Raw genomic sequence first — 21,414 nt, 5'->3', positions numbered from 1 at the left:
AGTGGGAGGTGTGAAAGTAGAGTCCCTGAGTATAGATACCTTTTTCCAGTCATTTGACTATAAAAGGAAGAAGAGCTATAGGACAACAGTTTAAGGGAATGAGAGCGCCTAGTGAGAGGTTTGTTTTTGTTTTGTTTTGTTTAAGAATGGGGCAGCTCTGATGATATTAATAGACAGCAGGGAAGGAGTCAGTGGATGAGGAGAAGGTGAAAGTTGAGTGTAGGAGGCATGATAATAAAAAGAACAAGATCCTTGAGGAGCCAGGAGGAGATGAGATACAGGGAACAAGCAGAGAGGTTGGTGTTGACCAGTAGCAAAGGGGAACAGGATGAGACCAAAAAGACTGAGAGCCAATACTACATTAGGAAAGGTATAGCTTCCAGAAATTGAACTGATGTACTCTGCCTTGGTCAGGCTACAGATAGAGCATTGTGTTCAATTATGGGCTTTATAGTTTAGAACACTGATAAGCTGGAGGAAAAAAACTTCTTGGGGAAGGCAACCAATATGATGAAGGGTCTTGAATCCCATGACCTTTGAAGACTGGTTGAGGAAACTCAGGATATTTAGCCAAAAAAAATAGAAAGCACTCAGAAAGGACTTGATGACTGCCTTGGATCCTTGAAGTATTTTGTAGGGATGCCACACAGAGCATGAATTAAACTTATTCTTCTGGGCTCTAGTGGGCAGAATTTGGAACAATGGGTAGAAGAAAGCCGTGTATTTGGGAATATAAGGAATAATTTACCAACAACCAAGGTTAGCATGATTTGGAATGAGATGCTTGATGTGTGTGTGTGTGTTTGCATGCATGTTTATGCTGTTGAGGATAGGGTACTGCAAATGTTCCTCTTCATTGGAGGTCTTTGAACGGTGACTCGATGTCCCCTTGCCAGGTGTGTGGTTGTGGTGCTTCATATTTGAGTATGGGTTGCCTTAGAGGGACTCCTGACATCCCTTCCAACTCCCAAATGCTGGTGACTATATTCATCCCTGTTAAATTTCACTTTAGTCGATTCAGTCCAGTGTTCTAGTCTGTTAGGTCACTTTTGAATTTTGACTCTGTCATCTAATTTTGCGGGATCTGAAAATGTGATAAGCACAGCTTGCTGCTCTGTTGGATTTGGACTCAGATGATGTGGATTCAGATCCTAGATCTCCTCCTCTGCATGGCCTTGAGCACTTAACCTCTCTGAGTTTTAGTTTCCTCATTTATAAAATGAGAAGGTTAGACTAGACAATCTGGGAAGTCCCTCTCACCTCAAAATTTATGACTCTGTGATGCCAACACCTTTATTGGAATCATTAAAAAAAAAGAAAAAGAAAGAGTAGAGTACCAACCATGAATTCCTAGGCATTCCAACTAAAGACCTCTTTCTGGACTGACACTGAGCCAATGAAGACCACTCTTTGGCTCATCTCAGGGGAGACAGAACATTGTCATTGGATGGATGGAAACAAAAATGTCAAGTAATCTTAATGGCTACCCCAAAGAATGGGTATTCATCATCATAGCAATCAAAAAGAATTTACTATATAAAAGACTGGTTGTACATGGCATTTCCACATGCAGAGCTCAATTTTTATTAAGGGAAACCCCAAGGATCTTTAAATAAGCAAACAAAAACAGACACAGGAAATTCTCTTGGGTAGTTAGAGAAATAAAATTGGCATTCTGAGCCAGGCACAAATTCTTCCAGCAAGTGGCTCTCTGCTAGCCTGACCAAAACTACCAGCTGCTAGTGCCAATGGCCTGTATTGGGGGGGGGGGCGGTCTTATGGTTGTAGACAGAGGGGCTCAGGCTCCACTGGCTCAAATAGGAACACACACAGCGGTGCCTGTCCTCTTTGACAGTGGATGCTCTAAGCTGAAGGGATGGAAACTTCCTCCTGTGGTATGAGGTCCATCCATTCCCAATTAAGCACAAATTTGTAACTTCCCTATGTTCACCACTAGCTCTTCAAAGGAAACTGTAAACAACCTAATCAGAAGGTTATTTTTATCTATCCCAAACACCAGTCTGTATGTCAGTCCTGTGATTTGTAACCTTGGCCACAATGACATTATAATTTCCCAGCAGATGCTCCTCCTTCCCTTGGGTTTCACATCTTTCACTTGGTCTTTGGTGCTTCCCACGGGATGGAGAGGTGGAAGAGAAGAGTCAGGGTTAAAGTTTCAAGTGAGCTTATGACTTTGGGAAATGCCAACACTTTGTACTCATAGAATTGTAAATCTACAAGACGTTAATGCACTGCTGGTGGAGTTGTGAACTAATTCACCCATTCTGGACAGCAATTAGAAATATGCTTAAAAGGTTATAAAACCATGCATACTTTTTGATCCTGCAATACCACTGGTAGGTCTGTATCCTAAAGATATACAAGACAAAAAGCAAAAGGACCTATATGTACAAAATACTTACAAGTAGCTCTTTCTTTGTGGCAAAGAATTGGAAACTGAAAGGATGCCCATCAATTGGAGAATGACTAAACAAGTTATGGTATATCATTATAAAGAAATACTATTGCGCTATAGGAAATGATAAGCAGCATGCTCTCAGAAAAAACTGGAAAGACATACATGAACTAATGCAAAGTGATGCAAACAGAACCAGAAGAACATTGTGCATAGTAACATCAATATTGTAAGGATAATCAGCTGTGAATGACATAGCTACTCTCAGCAATACAATGATCCAAGACAATTACAAAGGATGCATGATAAAAAAAATTGCTATTCATCTTCAGAGAAAGAACATACTTTTTAAAAACTGTCTTCTTGAGATTTTTTTTGGTTTGTGTGTTTTTTTTTTACAATATGAATAATATAGAAATGTGTTTTGCATGACTGCACATGTGTAATCTATATCAAATTGCTTATCTTCTCAATGAAAGGGGAGGGAGGAAGGGAGTGAGAGAATTTGGAATTCAAAATTTTTAAAAAGTGATGTTAAGATGGTTTTTACAGGTAATTGGGGGAAAATAAAATATTTAAGAAAAAAATTATAAATCTCAAATGGAAAAGATAATTTAGAAGTCATAAAGTCCAGCCCTCTTATTTACCAGATGAGGAAACTGATGCCCAGAGAAGTTAAGTGACTTGCATGGGATCACTCAGCTAGTAAGTTTCAGAGACAAGATTTGAATTCAAGTCTTCTTGATTCCCAATCCATTGTTCAAGTCACTGTGTAACATCTATAATACATAACATAATATTATATAATATGAATAAATAAATAAAAAGGTATTCATTATATTGAGTATATTACATGTCTCCCAATAGAATATAAGTTCCTTTATGCAATTTTTGTCATTATATCCCAGCATCTAGCACAGTGCTCAGCACACAGTAGGCTCTTAATAAATACTTCTTGATTGAATGAGTTGGTTTGCCCCTACATTTCTACATGCAGAATCTGTTTTGTACATAAGGTCTGCTTCATTTCATAAACAAGTAAATTCCTCAACATTCTGTTCAACTGAATGTTAGCCAATGCTCTTCCATTTTTATAGCATTAAAGATTTTGAGCCTGGAGGAACCTTACAGGTCATGTAATTCAGCCTGAGTCCAGAGAAGTAAAATGACTTGCCTCGAGTCACATAGATAGTAAGTGCAGTAAGTGGTGGAATCAGAATTTGAACCCAAGCCCTCATTCTAAATAAAACAGTTCTACAACTCCACACTGAGCTACCCAATCTAATTGCAGACTGACTGGCTTTTACCTGGCTCAATGCACCAGAAGAAGCCTATGGCTTAGAGGGAGGCTGCTAGGTGGCACCATAGTGCACAGAACACCAGATTTGGAGTCAGGAAGACTCATCTTCCTGAGTTCAAATCTGCCCTCAGATACTTAGTAGCTGTGTAATGCTGAACAAGTCACTTAACCCTGTTTGCCCCAGTTTCCTTATCTGTAAAACGAGCTGGAGAAGGAAATGGCAAAGTATTCCACTATCTTTGCAAAAAAAAAAAAACAACACCAAATGAGGTCACAAAAAGACAGACACAACTGAAAAATGACTGAGCAACAATGTGATTTAAAGAAATTATACAGGGGCAGCTAGATGGCACAGTGGTTAGATCACTGGCCCTAGAGTCAGGAGGACCTGAGTTCAAATATGATCTCAGACATTTACATCTAGGTGACCCTGGGCAAGTCACTTAATCTGGTTATCTTTAAAAAAAAGAGAGAATTTATTCTGGGGTGATTTTGTATACATTGGGTCAAATAATTTTCAGTCAATCAGATAGCCACTTCCTGATTGGTCATCCATGAAGTTCTCTGGTCAACTAGAAGAAATGCCCATCAATTGTGCCCCTCCATCAAAACTGTAAGTCTGATGAGTCTTGCAGGGGTACACAAATTTCCCAATAGAGGCCAAAAAGGCCTTTGTTTAACTAATATCAACTTTATGCCTTTTCAGATTCTGGAACTTAGTATTATTTCTAAAGACCTTGGCCTTCTCCGTATTCTAACTCTGATGCAAGTATCTACACACAGGTGCTTAATAAATGTAGACTGACTGTCCAAGAAGAATAATAAATACACAATCCTTACTATTTTTAAAGTGGAGGAGAGGAACTCTCCTGTAATGCAGTGACCTCACACAGGAAAAGGGGGAGGAAAGCATTCCATCTGGTAGCTCCAGTTTCTATTTTAACAAATTATTCTTCCTAACTAGTTTGAGCTAAGCACTGTTGTTTATACATGGCTGAAGAAGTCTAAGTGCTATCAACACCTTCTAAACTTTTGCATTGTGGTACAAAGCCCCATTGCTCCACCTTAGTTATAGATCTTCTCTAGTCTCTCTAGAGATTCACTGATGTACTGTAGCCATGAAAAAATGGGCATTTCTTCTTTGATACCTTTTTGGAGAGGGTTGGGGGCCAGCATTTTAACAGGTGTTAATCTGTTCAGAGGCATCTCCTCTTCCACATGTACATACTTACTGCTACACACATTGTTTTTTCTGTTAGAGTATAAGCTACTTGAAGGCAGGCGCTGCTTTATTTCTGCCTTTGTAACCCCAGTACTTAGCACAGCTTTGGTTTATAGAAAGTGCCCAATAATAACTGATTGATTGATTCTCATCATTCACGCTAGAGGAACAGACAGGATAGAGGAAAGGTGAGGTAACAGACTGATGTCCAGTTCCCAGCCCTGAAGGGCAGACCTTTCTGCCCTATCTGCTCATGAGAATGAATCTTTCTCTTTCATTGGTGGGCTGTATCACACCAAGCACATTTCCTCCTCTTCAAAATGAGGAAGTTGCCCTATCTGACCTCAACATTCTCTTCTAGTTCTCATACCCCATCAATCCAAGTTGTTAACCTAAGTTTTACTCTCTATGAGACAGAATGCCTACACTAGCCAGTACCACAGAGAAAGGAAAATATGTAATAACTCAAGGATTTTGCAAGGATTTGCTGGGATGCCCAGTACAAGAAAGGTAGAATGACCTGGGTGAGCTGGCTGAGTTCTCAACATCCTGGCCAGAAATTGGGGGCAGTAGAGAGCTATAGAAAAGGCAAAATTGAGCTTGAATCCTTGACATAGAGCTAAAAAAGGACTTCCAAGGCCATCAAAATCATCACTCCCACTTTATAGATAAGAAAAATGAAATTAAGAAACTTCCCCAAGGTCACATGGGTAGGAAGCATCAGAAGTGGATTTGAACTTATGTCTTCTGAATCCAGACTGCTTTTTCTGCTGTGCCTCTAATCTTCCAGGGCCCTTCTCTGTTTCAGACTACCATTGTCTATGGTAAAGCATTTATTATTAAAAGTTAAACACAGAACAAGGTAAGACTATGTCCTCTCAGCAGTTTAGACCCACTTAGTATACAAAGGTGTTTAGGCTCTGGGTAGAGTTTGGAGAAATAAGTTTCTGTGTGCTTGGGACCACCAGTCCTTGAAACCAGTATTTTCTGAGTCAGTCTGGACACTGAAATAAGACCTGAGTTCAAATCCTACCTCTGACATCAGCTTTATGACCACATTGCCTCAGTTTCCTCAGATGTGAAATGGGGATGAGAAGGCAACATGGTATGGTGGATAAAGGGCTAGGGTCAGGAAAACCTGTATTTGAATCCTATCCCAAACACTAGCTGTATGACCCTGGACATTTCACTTAACTTCTGTAGGTCTCAGTTTCCTCATCTGTAAAATGAAGATGATAATACTTGTAGCAACTAACTCACAATGTTGTTGTGAGACTCAAATGAGACAATGCACAGAAAGCACTTTACAAACCTTTCAGCATCATATAGATGCCAGTTCTTATTTATTTATCATAAATAATATATAAATATGAATTATATATTATTTCCTTTTCTCTCTCTATTCAACAGAGTTCAAAGAGTAACCATCCTGGGACAAATCAATATCCTACCATCATTCTTCATGTTGGATTATGTAGGTGAATCATATGATGGGTTTTTTAAAGTATTGGGATACAGGTTTCTCTTCTGTAGACTTCAGGAAAGCACCATTGGGACAACTTCCGTAATGGATGAGATGACAAGCATTTGTATACCATCTTTCTTTTCCTGCATAGTTCTGGTTTCCTTTACTAAGTCTCTGTATTTTTAGAGCTTTTTATTTCACATAGTTTGGAGAATATAAGTATTCAATATGGTAGCATCTGTTTAAAATATTTTAAAAATTTTGCATATCCATGCTGTGTCTAAGCAATGATGAATATTGATAGGGCTTCAGTCCAGAAGATTTTATCTGTTTGACTTTGAGGGATATTTTGGGTCATGAGACCATAACACTGGAAGAGACCTTGGAAACCACTGAGTCTCACTTCCTCATTTTACAAATAAGGAAACTGAGGTTCAAAGAAGTTAATAACTTGCCCATAGTCATACTGCTAATTAAGCATTAAGCCAGGACTTGAATTCGAATCTAGCACTGCCCTGTGCACCACCTAGCTGCCTGTGAGGTGTGTATTTGTAGTTCAAGGGTTTGCTATTCATTATTTACAAAGACTAGTGAACCTCTAGTATGCAGTTCTTTTTTTTGGAGGCAATCAGGGTTAAGTGACTTGCCCAGGGTCTCACACATAGTATTTTGATTTGAAGATTTGAACTCAGGCCCTCCTGACTCCAGGGCCAGTGCTCTACCTAACTGCCTCTCTACTATATAATTCTGGCCGTTATTGCTGTGGTTACTAGCAATAGCATACCAGTACACCAGCAATGTAAGAGTTAATTTCCCATCTTAAGAAAAAAAATAATGACGCAGTAGACACATCACCATCTTGGACCAAAATGCAGATATCTAAATCTTCAGCGTGATAATTAGAATCAGATGGCTTATTTTATTTTATTATTTTTTTAAGCAGCCCAGGGCATTCTGGTTACCATAGGAACCCATACCCTTTGCTTCCTTTCTGATGTCATTCCTGGGCAACATTGCAGTGAGTGAGGTTCAGTTGCCAGGCCACCCTTGCCACTTAGAGCTGGCCTGAAGGGAGAGAACCCTCTCCACCTTCTGCCTGGCCAGTTGATGGAAAAGAGGCTGAAAAGTGAAGAATAGTAATGTTTTGATTTGGTTTCCCCAGAGCCATCCAGGGAGGGACATCAACTAAGTTTTATTATCCCCACTTTTCAGATGAAGAAACTGAGTCTCAGAGAATTAAAATGACTTGCTTAAGGGAAGACACCTAGAAAGGAGCAGAGTCAGGATTTAAACTTATGTTCTTTTTTCCAAAAGCTAATTCTCCTTTCACTACGCCATATTGTCTCAACATGATTGTTTGCTTCTGAAATGGTGACACAGAGTCGTCAGCAGCTGAGTCCAGATTCACATGACTTGTCAAGGGTAAAACCTAAGTTTTCTGCCTAACAAATCATTGCTCTTTCCATTAGGCTGCACCACTTCCAGTCATTAGTCATAGCCTTGTGTTATTTTAGAACAAAATCACCAACAGTTTTCCCTAGGTTACTTGGAGAACTCAGAACCTGAGAAAACAGGCTTGCCTTTATTCTGTTCGAGCTCTGCTACTTATTACCTGTGGACTCTTTGAGCCTTTGTTTCCTTATTTGTAAAATGAAGATGCTAGACTAAATAATTCTAATGCCCCTTCTCACTCCCAATCTGTGGTCCCATGCGTTAATTTAGTTTAGCAAAAGTGTGTTTTGCTCAAAAATTCCCATCTAGAAGAGGAAACTGATGTCTTTCTTGTGAGACAAGGAATGTATAAAAAAGGAATGAGGAACCAAATAGGGGAATTTGAATGGAATGTTTTTGTGCAATAAGAAATGATGATGATGAAGGATTTAGAGAAATGTGCGAAGATCAGCATGAACCGATATGAACAAAATAGACAGAAGCCAAAGAACAATATATACCATGACTACAAAAATGTAAAGGAAAGGAACAGTAACTGAAAAGCCAGTCTTGATCATAAGTCACAGATAATGATACTGGGCCTCCCAATTCTCAGCAGAATGGAGGGAGAAACTTTGGGAAGCAAAGTGTCAGATACTGCATCAGTTGTCACTGCATTATTTTTCCTTCATTATTTTGTTGTCAGCTCTTCAAAGGATTCATTTTGATATGGGGGAAGGAGAATGGTGAATTCAGAAATATTAAATGTAAAAAAACAAAGGCATTAAGAGAACTTTTTTTGAAATGGAATTCATTTCTACTATGCTGATGGATGGAAAGTATTGACTAATTTGTTGTTTACTCTTGGTACTTCTGATAGACAATATTATGACTTATTACCACTGTACCCTATACTATACCATGCAACTTCAGATGCACAGAAGTAAATAATGGCAGGAATCCTCAATAGAAGGATGAATTAGATCATGTCTGTCTACAATTCCCCTGACATCAATCGGATATGAGCAAAATGAATCATTGATGTTAACCCTGATGCTGATGGCATTAAGGAGAAACATACAAAGAAGGCTGCTAATTCTTGGGAGCCTTTCGACAGTTCAGCTAATGCACTGTGAACCTCAGAACCCAAATGCTGAACCGTTGTTCTCATCCCGTGTCTAAGGAAGGCTGACCTTGAGAGCTGTTCAGTCAAGCATTGGAACCTGGAGACCAGAGGGACAAAGGGTGCTCTGGGAGAGTGGGGGCAGGGGATCATGAATTTAGAGCTGAAAGTTAAAGGTCTCAGAGGTCCTCTAAATCAACTTTCTCATTTTACAGTGGAGGAAACAGCCTCAGAGATATTAGGTGATTTGCTTCAGGTTATATAGAAAGCAAGTGACAGAGACGGGTTTCCAGTCCAGAAATTTGACTTAGTCTCCCTTCTCCAAGACTAAAAGTAAATTGCTGTGGCCAGAAAAAAAAATCATTTTGCTGTATAACATCTGGTGATGAGCCTCTGTGAACCTGCTGGCCTGGACTAATAGGCACATATGTGAGCTTTGGCCTTGAAGCTCATTCATTCATTTATTCATTCATCCATCCATCCATCCATCCATCCATCCATCCAGCATTTATTCAAGCACCTGCTATGAGGAAAGTGTACTTTCCAGTTTGGTGGAAGCCACCTGAATTTACGATCTCTTGGTGTAACCTTCACCTTCACCAACCCAGGGTCACCTCTCAAACACTCAGGTCTGAGAAAAAGACTTTGGCCGAGGACAATTAGATTCTGGCCTACCGGTTGAAAGAGGAGGTCACAGAGTTGGGCAGAGACCCTCAGGCCTCTGTATAGGGAAAGTGGGGTGGGGGGGTAGAGGGGAGAGCATGACTCAGACTGGGGATACTTTGAAACTTTCAAAGAGCCCTAAGCATTTCCGCAAGGACCCAGGGAATGAGGCTCGGGAGAAGGGAGTAGGAGGCAAGGAGCAGGGGGACCCCCCTTTTTCCTGGCCGTGAGGGATCCCCAGCACCCGTCGAAGGAGCTGAATGTGCAGTTGAAGGGCGGGGAGGAACAGGGAGAGGCTACAGAGAGGCAACCCAAGGAGGGGGGTGCAGGGCCGGCGGGCCGGGAGGCGTGCAAGAACAAAGGCCCACACAGGGGTCCTTGTTCGTTCTCCGCTCCCCGGAGGCGGGAATTGGGGGGGAGCTAGGGCGCAGGACTCAGGGGAAGGGAGGGAAGGGGAGGCCTAGGGCGGGGGGTGCCAAGGGTCTGGGATACTCTTTCCCTTTTCTGGTCTCCTTTCTGTGCAGCGGCCGCCTCGGCTTCTGCAGCTCCCATCCCGGAGCGCCAACTTTGCGAACCGCTTCCAAGTTGCCGGGCGCGAAAGGGGTTGGGGGTGGGGGCGAGGGAAGGAAGTGGAGGAGGGATCCCCGGGCGTTTTGGAAAGGATACCACAATCCACCGCCCGGAGATAGATCAGTAACGGCCTGAGCCGGGGAGCTAGAAGCAGACGCTGCTGCGCGGGACGGACGGGCTCCGGCACCCCCTCGGAGCCCCGGGCACATGGGACCCCGGCGAGGCGGCCGTTCCTCGGCTCCCCCGCCGCCGCCTGCGCCTCCTCCCCTGGCGCGGTGATCGCCCAGCCCGAGCCGGCCCCCGGGCCCGGGAGGTGCGGGAGGAGCCCAGGACAGAGAAGGCGAGAGGGAGGGCTCCCGGGCTCCGGGCGCAGGGGGCAGGCCCCGGGGGACCTTCCTTCCAGAGGGAGCCTAGAGGAGAAAGTTGCCAGCGGATGCTGCCAGATCCCGATTCCATCCCCAGAGAGCCAGCCGTCCGCTCCCGGCCAGAAGGGGCTGGGCAGGGTGAGGCAGCCTTCTTCCTTCCCTCCTTCCTTCCTTCCTTCTCTCTCTCCCTCCCTCCCTGGCCCATTGCTGCTGCGGGACCGGAGGGGGCCCCAGCTCCCAAGGGAACACTGCCGTGTCAGTCAGAGAGAGGGCGTCGCGGCCAATCCGTGCGCCCCCTGCCTCACATTCCTGTGCCCCTTCGGTGCCACCCCCAGCTTAGTCCCCTGGGCCCGGGGGCTCGAAACCTCCAAACTGGACGAGTGTTATGGCCCCGGGTAGACTGGAGAAGAGGGGAGGGGGCTGCGGGGCTGGGGCCAGGAGCAGGCGAGCCTCCCGCTACTCAGGACGCACCCCCTGGCCCAGCCTAGCACACCCTGGCGCCCTGGAGCTAGGAGTCCTGAGATCTTCACCCCTCACACGTTCCCGCCCCCTTCCTCCTCCCTCTTCAACCCCCTCCCCACCCAATCGAGCCGGTTTCTTGGGCTGGAGCCAGTGGGGAGGTGCTCGGAACGAGGTGGGTGCCGAGGAGGGGAGGAGTTGGCCAGAATTCTCCAAACTGGTGGGTGGAGGGAAAAAAGAAGCATTTCGGCCGGGCCTCGGACTTGCAGTTGGGTCTTGGAAACTTGGTGTCTGGGCGATGTGTCTGGGTGTGCGCAGCGCTTCCGGAGGTGAGGCGAGGCAGGCAGGCAGAGAGAGGGAGGGGAACTAGGGGAGCGGACGGAGTGATTCACAAATCCCAGAGCCTGGCAGCTGGGGTCCGTCTGCGGAGTGGGGAAGGCAGGCAGAGCCGGAGGGCTGATGCTGGGCCATGGAAGCAGAAACCTGGAGCAAATGAGAGGTTCCGTCGTCTTCCCTGCCTTGCCTCAATCCCTCCCCTGTTAGTGTCTTCCTGGCTGGGAGTAAGTTGGGGGACTTGGGGACCTTGGCTTTGGAGAGGAGCCCTGCAAGCACAGGGTCCTACAGAAAGAGGCCCAGTCTGGTCTTGGCCAGAGACCATGACTGGCACTTCTGGCCTCTTGCTCTTCTGACCAGCCCCTACAGCTGGTTCTCTCTTTTCTGCCAATGACTTTATGATACCTGGAGGACAAGGGCCAGACTCCTCCTCTGGGGTCAGTCAGGGCTGGGTCAGCCAAGAAACAAATACTGCATTTCTAATACTTCATAGTCACCACCTTATCGACATCATCACGGCTCTTATCTCCTTCTAGTAGCTACTCTAAGGCAAATCACGGGATTTCAGATCGCAGAATCTCTAAGTTGAAAGGGACCTTGGAGGACATCTGGTCAGTGGACTTCCAGCCTCCCCTTGAAGATTGCAGTATTGGGGAAGTCCATACCTTGAGACTGGCACTGGAGGCTTTCCATGTAGATCTATTCCCTTCCTCTCCCTCCTTTCTTATCCTAACATCTGCACCCCTGGTCAGTATACATCTATCCTGACTTTCCTCTGTTTCCCTGTTGGTTCACCAGATTTAGAACTCCCTTGGGGACTTGGCATCTCCTGTCTCTGCTGCCTCAGTGGACTGATGCATCGATCCAGGCCAGAGTGGGGCCTACAAATTCAGCTCTCTTGTGAGTATATTTTGAGGAGGAACTGAAAGGTTCCTTAGCAGAAGAAAGCTTAGTTAAGGTTTCCTGTTATCCAGTGCTGCTCCTGAACTCGATTGATGTGGGGATCTGAGGGAGAAGGGGAAAAACGTAAACAGGAAGATTTGACATGAGCCTTGTCATTTGTGTTTGGAATTATTCTTCAATTCATTCCTGTTCATACTCTTGGACACAGGGAAGGACCCTTTCATTGTGTGACTAAAGCAGTGGGGGAAGCAGGGAAATGGTTGTTAGATAGGATGCCATTCTGGAGTTTGAATAGCCCTCTTGTAGATTGGGGAGGTGAGTCCTCCATCTAGGAATTGTATACCAAAGGCAAAAGGCAACTACTCATTCCTTGTGATTTAGTTGCTGTGTGGATATAGTTGAAAAAATGCAGAGGTTAGAGTCACAAGACCATGGCTTACATTCTCGCTCAGCCATTTATTAGCCATCCTCTTCAATAGGCATTTATTAAACATCTACTGCAATTAAGACCAGAAAAAAGTCTTACTGTGAGGTGGGGACTACTTGTACACAGAAAAGTAAATACAAAATCAGTCAATCAATAAACATTTATTATATGCTTACTGTGTGCCAGGCAAAGGGGTGCATGATAAACACAGAATCACTTGGTAGGGAACTAATGTCTAGGGAAATGAGGAAAAACCTTGGAGTAAGTAGTACTTGAGCTGAGCCTTAAAGGAAGCTGAGTATTCCAAGAAGCAGAGCTGAGAAAAGAGAGCATTTGTAGGTATGGGGGACAGCCTAGGCAAAAGTGCAGAGGTGAGAGATGAACTATTTTGAATAAAGAACATCAAGTAAACCAATCTACCTGGAACACCAAGTGCATGAGGTGAGGAATAATAAGCCCAGAAAGATAGGTGGGCATCTGAGCTGATTGTAAAGGGCTTTAAATGCTGTGTGATCTTCAGCAAGTCATCACCTCTCAGGGTGAAGCAAAATTCAGAGGTTGGGCTACACCACTATGAAGGTGTGTTGCGCTCTTAGGACAGGCTCCAGAGACCAGTCCCAACAGAGAGGCAGGAAGAATATTATTAATATTATAAATAGGACCCATCCATCTCTACCACTTCTTGGACTGATTTACTGATTCGAAGGAGGAAAGGAATCAATTTTATTAGATCCACCCATGTGCCCACTGGGTTTTAAAATAGGAGATGAAAGAGGGAGTTAGGCTGCTTTGTCTTAGAGGCACAGGTGCTATGTGAGTGTTTACTGAGGAATTTGAGGGCAGGAAATTTTTTGTCTCATATCTTGCCTCAGTGGATTTGCTGGGAGGAAAGTGTTTTGTAAACCTTCCAATATTCTCTCATTTTCATTTTTGTTGGTCCTGGAGAACTTCCATGTATGGAAATTCCTTTCACTGATAAAGACTTGCCATCCATTTCTCACAGAGGGATTTTTGAGCATTGCCTATGGGCACTAGGAGGTTGGAGGTTTCCCAGGATCATGTGTCAGAGACAGATAGTCCCTACCTCTGGCCCTCCCTACTAACAACAAAATGACAGGAATGTCCCAGGAGTTTGCCACATCTATACTGGGGCATCCAGCCCCACTGGTGTAGGGCAGAGCAAGGGAGTAGGCGGGGAAGGAGGTGCCTTGAGACTAGCCTGCATAGCTCTGGGGAACAAACAGACCTTGCATTGACTTCCATTCCCTAGAGCTTTTTCAGGAGGGGTTAGGAGAGTTTCTGAGAAACAGAAACATTCCAAACTCAGGGACCCTGGGTGGCAGGCGATTTTAGGAGTGTTTCTTTCCTAACACTGGACCAGAGACTCCCCAGATGTGTGGGAGGCTTGGGTAGGAAAATACAAGGAATTCATCTCCCCTGGCAAAGAATTGTTGGGATTTGCTTGTAGTTTCAGGGATGGAGCTGAAATTAGGAAGAGGCAAAATCTTCAGTCCTTGATGAAAGTACAGGCAGCCACACCCACACCCATTGCCAAAACCCAATATTTTAGACCATCACTATTATCCCATTATCCCATTTATCCCAAGGCTGGAGATCTTTTTCACTTCCTCAGAGGTATCCATTAGCAATTAAAAAGTCTTGAACTGGTTACCTCATAATATAGGAAGGAAGGAAGAAGAGGGAGGGAAGAAAGGAGGGAGGGAAAGGAAGGAGGGGAAAGAGGAAAAGAAAAAGGAAGGGAGGAGGAAGGAAACAAACATTTATTTAGCATCTACTGTGTACTAGGCACTTTAAAAATTAGTATCTCATTTGATCTTCACAGCTCTGGGAGGCAGATGCTTTTATTATTTCCATTTTACAGATGAGGAAACTGAGGCAAATAGGAAATTAAGTTAATTGCCTAGGGTCATACAGTCAATAATTGTCTGAGGCCAAATATGAATTCAGGTCTTCCTGACTCTAGGATTTTAGAGCAGGACAGGAGGTCATCTTTGCTCAACGCATCTAATGAACACCAGAGGCAGCATTTGACCCTACTAGGTCTTACTAACTGTAAGTCCTATAGCCCAGGTGCTATGCCAGGCTTTGTCCTATTCATCGGCTGTGTGCAGGGAGGTCTCCATGCTATCCTCCATCCACATATCGCCTTTCTTTGCCAGCGTAATATAGAAGCAAGAGCTGCCTTGGGTGTAGGGTCATGGAATCACAGATTTTGAGCTGGAAAGGACCTTAGAGGTCATCTAGTTTGACACTAATTTTACAGATAAGGAAACTGAGGCCCAGAGAGGTTACTTGCCCAAAGTCAGACAGGCAGTACCAGAGCTGGGAATCAAACTCGTGCCAAATTCAGTGCTCTTCTACTGCCCCATGCTGATACAGAAAACTTGAGTTCAAATCTACCACTTCCTAGGTGTGTGACTTGGGACAAGTTATTCTCTCTGAGTGTGGCCTCAAGCAAATGAGACATGTTGCTGCACCTGACAAGGTTATCTTGAAGGCTGTGCTTTGTACAAGCAGTAAAGTGTCATGTAAATGGAAGATATTTTTGCCTCTAGATCCTGAGTTAAAAGCAGGTTGTTGAATTTGTGCTCAGGAGCCTACTGTCAGTTTTTGGTGTGTGTTTACCCCTTAGAAATCCCCACACTACAATCGGGATGCTATTGGTTTTTGTTAATTGTCTGGAGTTTTAAAAGTGATGGAGAAAATGTGAATCCTGCAGATTAAACTTAAAAGTGTGCTAGGATACTTTTAATTCCCACCCCCCAACTACCAGAGAGTCACTTGTTAAACATTTACCAGTATAGTGCTGGTTTTAAAAAAAAGGCACTAGACATCCAGGGACAATCATGGCCCTTAAAGTCACGTTTGAAGACCTACTATAGAGGAACTGTTATCAAGCAGCTTCCTGTTTCCCTTCCCCCTTCTCCACCCCCTCCCCATGAACTGTGGGAACCCAGCTGTAGAGATACTCCAAACCCCTCCTGTCCCTCTCATTTCTTTCCAGAATGGGCATTAGCAGCGCTGCCCCAGCTGGGACCAGGGAGAAGCAGAGTTGCTAAGATCTGCCTTCTTTTTCCTTCTTGTTCTTTCATTACAAATGGGATGGGTCGATATTTCTGGGGTCTTGGGATGCCTAAAGAGAGTTTAGAAATGGAACCTCCCTCCAACCCCTGGACCTAGTCAAAGTATCATTTTTTGACTCTAGTTGTTTTTGCAAGCAAAGGGAACCACATCAAACTGAATCTGCTTCCTCTTTTAAGGAGAGTTCACAAAGAGACACCAGAGGTCATCTAATCCAGTCACCTCATTTTACAGATAATGAAATTGAGGACTAGAGAAGTTAAGTAACTTGATCAAGGTCACCCAGGTAGTAAGCATCAGAGATCGGAATCTAACGCTGGTCCTCTAACTGGAATGAATATTCTTTCTAATTGTACCTTGTTGTATGCACTTAATTTTATAGGGAGTAAAGACAAGCAAATACAATTCATATTCCCAGGGAGCTCATCCACACTCAGATCTCTTCTGGCTTCTGGGGTTGGAGGGGAGGAAGTCTAGAGATTAAGACTAACCCTTTATTTTATGTAGTTATCTTCCTCTCCTCTCCCCTCCTGTCCTCTCTTCTCCTCTCTTCTTCTCTCCTTATCTCTTCATTCTTTCCTGTCCTCCCATCTTTTCTCCTTCCCTCCCCTTCCTTTCTCCTTTCTCTTTTCTTCTCATCCACCATCTTCTTCCTGGGCTTTTACACACACACCACCTACCTTCCTTCTTTTCACAAAGGTTGCTTGTCTATTCAGGAGCTTGTCCTCTTTTCCAGTTCCCAGGAAATTTATCAAGGAGGGATCTGGAGGGCTCTCAGAAAAGGATTTGGAGGGAAAGTGTGGAAAATAAACAAGCCAGTCCCAGCCTGACCTCCCCAAGTAAACAGTCTAGGGAAGAAAACCTCAGAGCCCAGCTTGGGAGTTCTGCATTTGGGTTCCAGCTCTCTCTTCGGTGGCTCCTCTCATCTTCAGGGGGCCACACTGAGGAGGGGGCAAGTCCTTCTTTTGCTCTTCTTGTAACACAGACTTCAGTCCCTCCAGCTGGAAAATAGGCTGCCCTGGCCAGTATGTTCAAGGCAGAAGACAAGGGTTGGAAATAGACGATGGGGATTACTGGCCTTCTTGGTGGTCCCGGTAAGTCATTCAGAGCTCTCCCTTCTCAAGACAGACAGAGTTTGCTCTAAGCCTTTGTTTGTGAGTTTGACTTTGAAAGATTTGGGGCAAAGTTTTGTTTTCTTTTATTTTCAAAATTTTGGTTTTCTGGAATCTAGAGAAGAATCCTTCTTTGGCCACACAGGCAAACATCTAAATGTTTCATAAAAGATTGAGGTTGGATGGGTAGAGAGATTAGAAATCATCTGAATCTTCTTCAGTTTTGTCTTTTGAAGGGTCGGGGTGGGGAGTCATAGTAACATAGATCTAAATCTGGAAGAATTTTCAGAGACCCTCTAGCCCAGCCCTTTCATTTTACATATGAAGAAACTGATGCTCAAGGAAGTTGTCACTTGCCCAAGGTCACACAGGATGGAGCCCCAGAGGCATTAATGAAGGCAGAATCTCTGACACCAAAGCCAAGATTCTTTCTGCTGTACCCAGGCTGACCCTGGGAGAACCTATCTCCAATTCAGGGGGTTGCTGACTTCTCCTTCATTCACATCTCACATCTCTCTGGAGTTGCTGTTGGACTCACCTCTATGGCAGGCATGGTAGCCCAGGAGCCCTCAGGATGATAAAGAAAATGCCCCATTTATCAGCATCTACCCTCCTCACTCTAGTCTCTGGCAAAAGAATATAATGGTGTAACACCTGGAACACCAAATGTCATGAATACTCCCACTCTCCTACATTCCAGCTTCATGCAGTTGGCTCAAGATTCTGGACCTTTCAAAGACTTCCATAGGGAGCTCAGTCCTTCCCTAGGAAAAGAAAAATAATTTGGCTCATTGATCCTATTATCTGGTCTAAGTAACTCTGCTAAGCCCTCTAAACCCAAGTGTGGAAACTACTGGACAGCCCCAGGTGTGTGTGGACTGTAGTAACAAAGGCAGTTCAAGCTGGAGGGGAAATCTCAGGGATGGCCCCAACCTTGTTCAACCAGATTGCCAGGCTACCTGGAATGTCAGATATAGCCTGACCCGTCAGAGGCATAGAGAGAGGGAATATGCATACACATACTCACCTCACTCATAGACACACGTCTGCAGATGTACACATCCTTGCAGATGCTAATACATGTAGTGTCCTATGTGTATTAGGATACCCACCAACATAAACATTCATAAACATTCTCATGGACTAGTTGGTCCACAGAGTAGAGAGATGAACATTCTCAGCACAGATATATTTGGGCCAACGTGAACTGGATGGAATGCTGACTCTGAAAGGAGTCAGAGGTCCAGGGTTCAAATCCTCTCTCTGATGTTTAATACTTGTGTAACCTTGGGTAGATCATTCTACCTTTCTGAGTCTTAGTTTCCTCATTTGTAAAACAGTGGGGGTGGAGGTAGATTAGGGTACCTCTTCAGTCTCTCTTAGGTCTGGATCTAGGATCTTGTGAATTGATATCAGTGTATATGAGCAATAAGTTGGTATTTTTGAAGCTCTCAGATGTGCGATATTAGATGCATATAATTATTCAGAATTCATAGGGTCATAGATTCAGAACTGGAAGAGGCCTTAGATACTATCTAATCCACCCCCATTTTATTTAAAGCTTTAATATGAAGAAATTAAGGTTCAGAAATATTTTCCCCACAAAATTATGATATTGAAACACAGCATGGGCTATGTCAGATAAAGTAAAGGATTATTTTCAAACAGAAAATAAAAGGTTATTTAAATTAATCAATGCAGAGAGGAGAGAGTAGGGTAGGGCAGAAGTATCGCATGGCTTGAACCAGTTTGAAATGTAATTGTTAAATGCATTTAACAAAATAAATAAAGATGCAATAAAATAGATTACATCACATTTTAGAATCAAGTCAGCATGTGGCTCACCAGGATCCTTATCTATGGCTTTAGTGGTCCCCCACTTCTGTTTGAATTTGATACTACTGACTCAGCATCAGGAAGATTTCTAGTTCAGCCTCGCTGGCTGCGTGACCCTGAGCAAGTCACAACCACTCTGGTCTCTAGGCAGGTTTTCTAAGATTAAAAATTGCAGTGTAGGTTCCGCCTTGCATTGGGAGAGGTGGTTTCCTTATACCGATGAAATGACAAGTTAGTTCTAAATGTATCTGTCATTGCTGCTGCCTAGCTGCTTTGCAGTTATGTTCAAGTCTTCATGACTTCTTATGGGGTTTTCTTGACAAAGATACCTGAGTGGTTTGCCATATCCTTTTCCAGCTCATTTTACAGATGAGGAAACTGAGGCAAACAGGGTTGAAAGACTTGTCTAGGATTACCCAACTAGTAAGTGCCTGAGACCGAACTCTTGACTCCAAGCTCAGATTTCTACCCACTGTGCCACCTAACTGCCTCTCTAAATGTACATAAGGATGATTAAATTAAATTAACTATGGTATTTATGCAGCAAAGTATGCCAGATATGTGTGTGGACTAGGGGAAGTCTCCTTTACAAATGAGGAAACTGAGGTACTAAGTTGCAAATTAGTTTGCCCACGATTATACACCTCCTAAGTGTCTGAGCCAGGATTCAGGTTTCCTTTTTCCAGTGCGTTAATCTGCTGCTGAGTGCTGTCTTTGGGCTGCTTTTTTGTCTTCCACATTGGTGTTCACACATGTGAACATACATGCCCACACACGCCTGCTTCACACACAACTGAGCTCCGTCAGATCTGTTTTCCTTTCCCTTCTCATTCCCCTTCCCTCCTTTCTCATAGTCTGCAAGGCTCTGAAATGTGCTAACATGTCCAACTCAGCCAACTTCAGTTCAGGAAATATGTTAGAAGCAAATGACTGACTGTTTTCTTGCTTGTGTGATTTTTGCCAGGAATTTCACAACTCCAACAAGCTTTCCAGGGTAAGGGACAACCAGGAAGGGCAAAGCCAGGCAGGGAAGATGGGGGGTGGGGAGCCAGAGGAGATGAAAGGAAGAGAGAGGCCCAGCTCTGAAGGGATAAATGATATACATGAAAGGGATGGAAGATTACAGGAACTGGAAGCTATCTTCTGGTTGATGAAGAAAAACTCTCAGTAACCACAACTGATCTGCAGATCCCCATCCCTTCCTTGGCTGTTTCTAGACATGTTATTCCTTTCCACACACCTCATCCCTCTCTCTCTTCCTCAATCTCTCTCTCTCTCTCTCTCTCTCTCTCTCTCTCTCTCTCTCTCTCTCTCTCGCTCTCTCTCTCTCTCTCAGAAGTATCAGAGGGAGGTGGAGCAGAAGGAGGGACCCAGAAAAGGTTTCTAAGAATTCTCTTCTGTGTTTGAGAGCATACAGGAAGAATGCACAGCCTACTGAGAAGATAAGTGTCTAAGATAACAAGGAAACCCCTCTTATTTATGGCTGGACCCATGTGGCTTCAGGAGATCTGGAGATCAGAGAGCTGGATCTAACTGTGAAAGGGGGAACCACTGAGGGTATGAAGTGTTTACAAGTTAGGACACTGCAAGAAGGAAGTTTGTGAAACTGAACTTTTCCTGAGCTTGATTCAGGTGCCCCCTGGGTGACCCTGCCCCAAATGCCTGAATCACTTTTTCTTGTGTAAGATCTTCATTCTATCTCATGTGCACTCAGAAGGACAAACCAAAGGAAATGGGTTTAATGTGCAGGATGAGTGACATTCGTCTGAAGTATGGGCACCTAGGAGGGGTGGCAGGAAGTTTCTTCCAGTTTAAATAAAAATCTCCTGATCTTGGAAGACAAAAGGCTAAAGGTGGGAATATGGTATTGTGGAAATAGCCTTGGCTTTTTAATCAGAGGACTTGGGTTCAATTCCTTCCTCTTTTGTTTACTTCCTCTTATGTTTACCTTGGACAAATCACCTAACTTCCCTGTACATCTGTTTAGAAAGATTTAGTCCAGATTTTTTTATTTCACCAATGTGTGGTATTCCCCATATGGAAACTCCTTCCATCAATGTAGGAGAGTAACAGGTGGCTAATTTCTAGTTTTAGAGAACTTCATGACTCACTGCGTGGTTAAGCGACTTGTGCTTGGACACACAGTATGTGTCAGAGGCAAGACTTGAAGTCTATACAAGCCTATTCTCTATACATTAAGCTAGGCTGCATCTTTTACCCTTTAGTAACTGAAGATTAAATAGATTTAGGGGTGGGAAGTTCCTCCAAAGAGTCTCTGGATAATATTCCCCTCTTTAATTGGAGAGAAGCAAAGGCAGTAGCTGCCAGGGTCCACTCCCTTGCCTTGAATCTTGTTTGCTTGCCACTCTCTGGTGCCATTTATGGGTATAATCAATTAAGAAATCTTAGAAGTTTGGAGAATTTTAACCAACATGAATATCGTATGTAAATATGGGGGTTTACATATCCTTAGAGGATCTCTGATAGCAATGTAAAATTTCCCTGAAGAATTAGCAGAAGGCACCTTAGTCTGTTCTGGAACCCTTTCAGATTTGGGGTTCTCAAACTGGATGAAGGCTTCTTGTGAACTTAAAGTCAAGGCATCTAGAATGTTGAAAACCCAATTCATAGAGCTAGAAGGGACTTTAGAGGCAATCTAGTCAAACACTCTCATTTTACAGATGGGG

The 21,414-nt window shown here is 43.8% G+C and overlaps 1 protein-coding gene across 6 annotated transcripts in view; it reads left to right on the top strand.

The window, feature by feature from the left end:
• Window positions 1-10,237: 10,237 nt before the first annotated feature.
• Window positions 10,238-21,414, top strand: part of CHST3 (carbohydrate sulfotransferase 3) — a 58,143-nt gene continuing 46,966 nt past the window's right edge. Inside the window, exons 1-2 of one of the 6 annotated variants that reach the window (XM_072628238.1) lie at window positions 10,238-10,693; window positions 12,146-12,247. The gene's annotated coding sequence lies outside the window, so the exon portion shown is untranslated. The other 5 variants (XM_072628243.1, XM_072628239.1, XM_072628242.1 and 2 more) reach the window with 5 other exon arrangements.

This window comes from Notamacropus eugenii, chromosome 1 (assembly GCF_028372415.1).
Source record: "Notamacropus eugenii isolate mMacEug1 chromosome 1, mMacEug1.pri_v2, whole genome shotgun sequence".
Taxonomy (NCBI): Eukaryota; Metazoa; Chordata; class Mammalia; order Diprotodontia; family Macropodidae; genus Notamacropus; species Notamacropus eugenii.
This window is presented reverse-complemented; position numbering and strand designations above follow the sequence as displayed.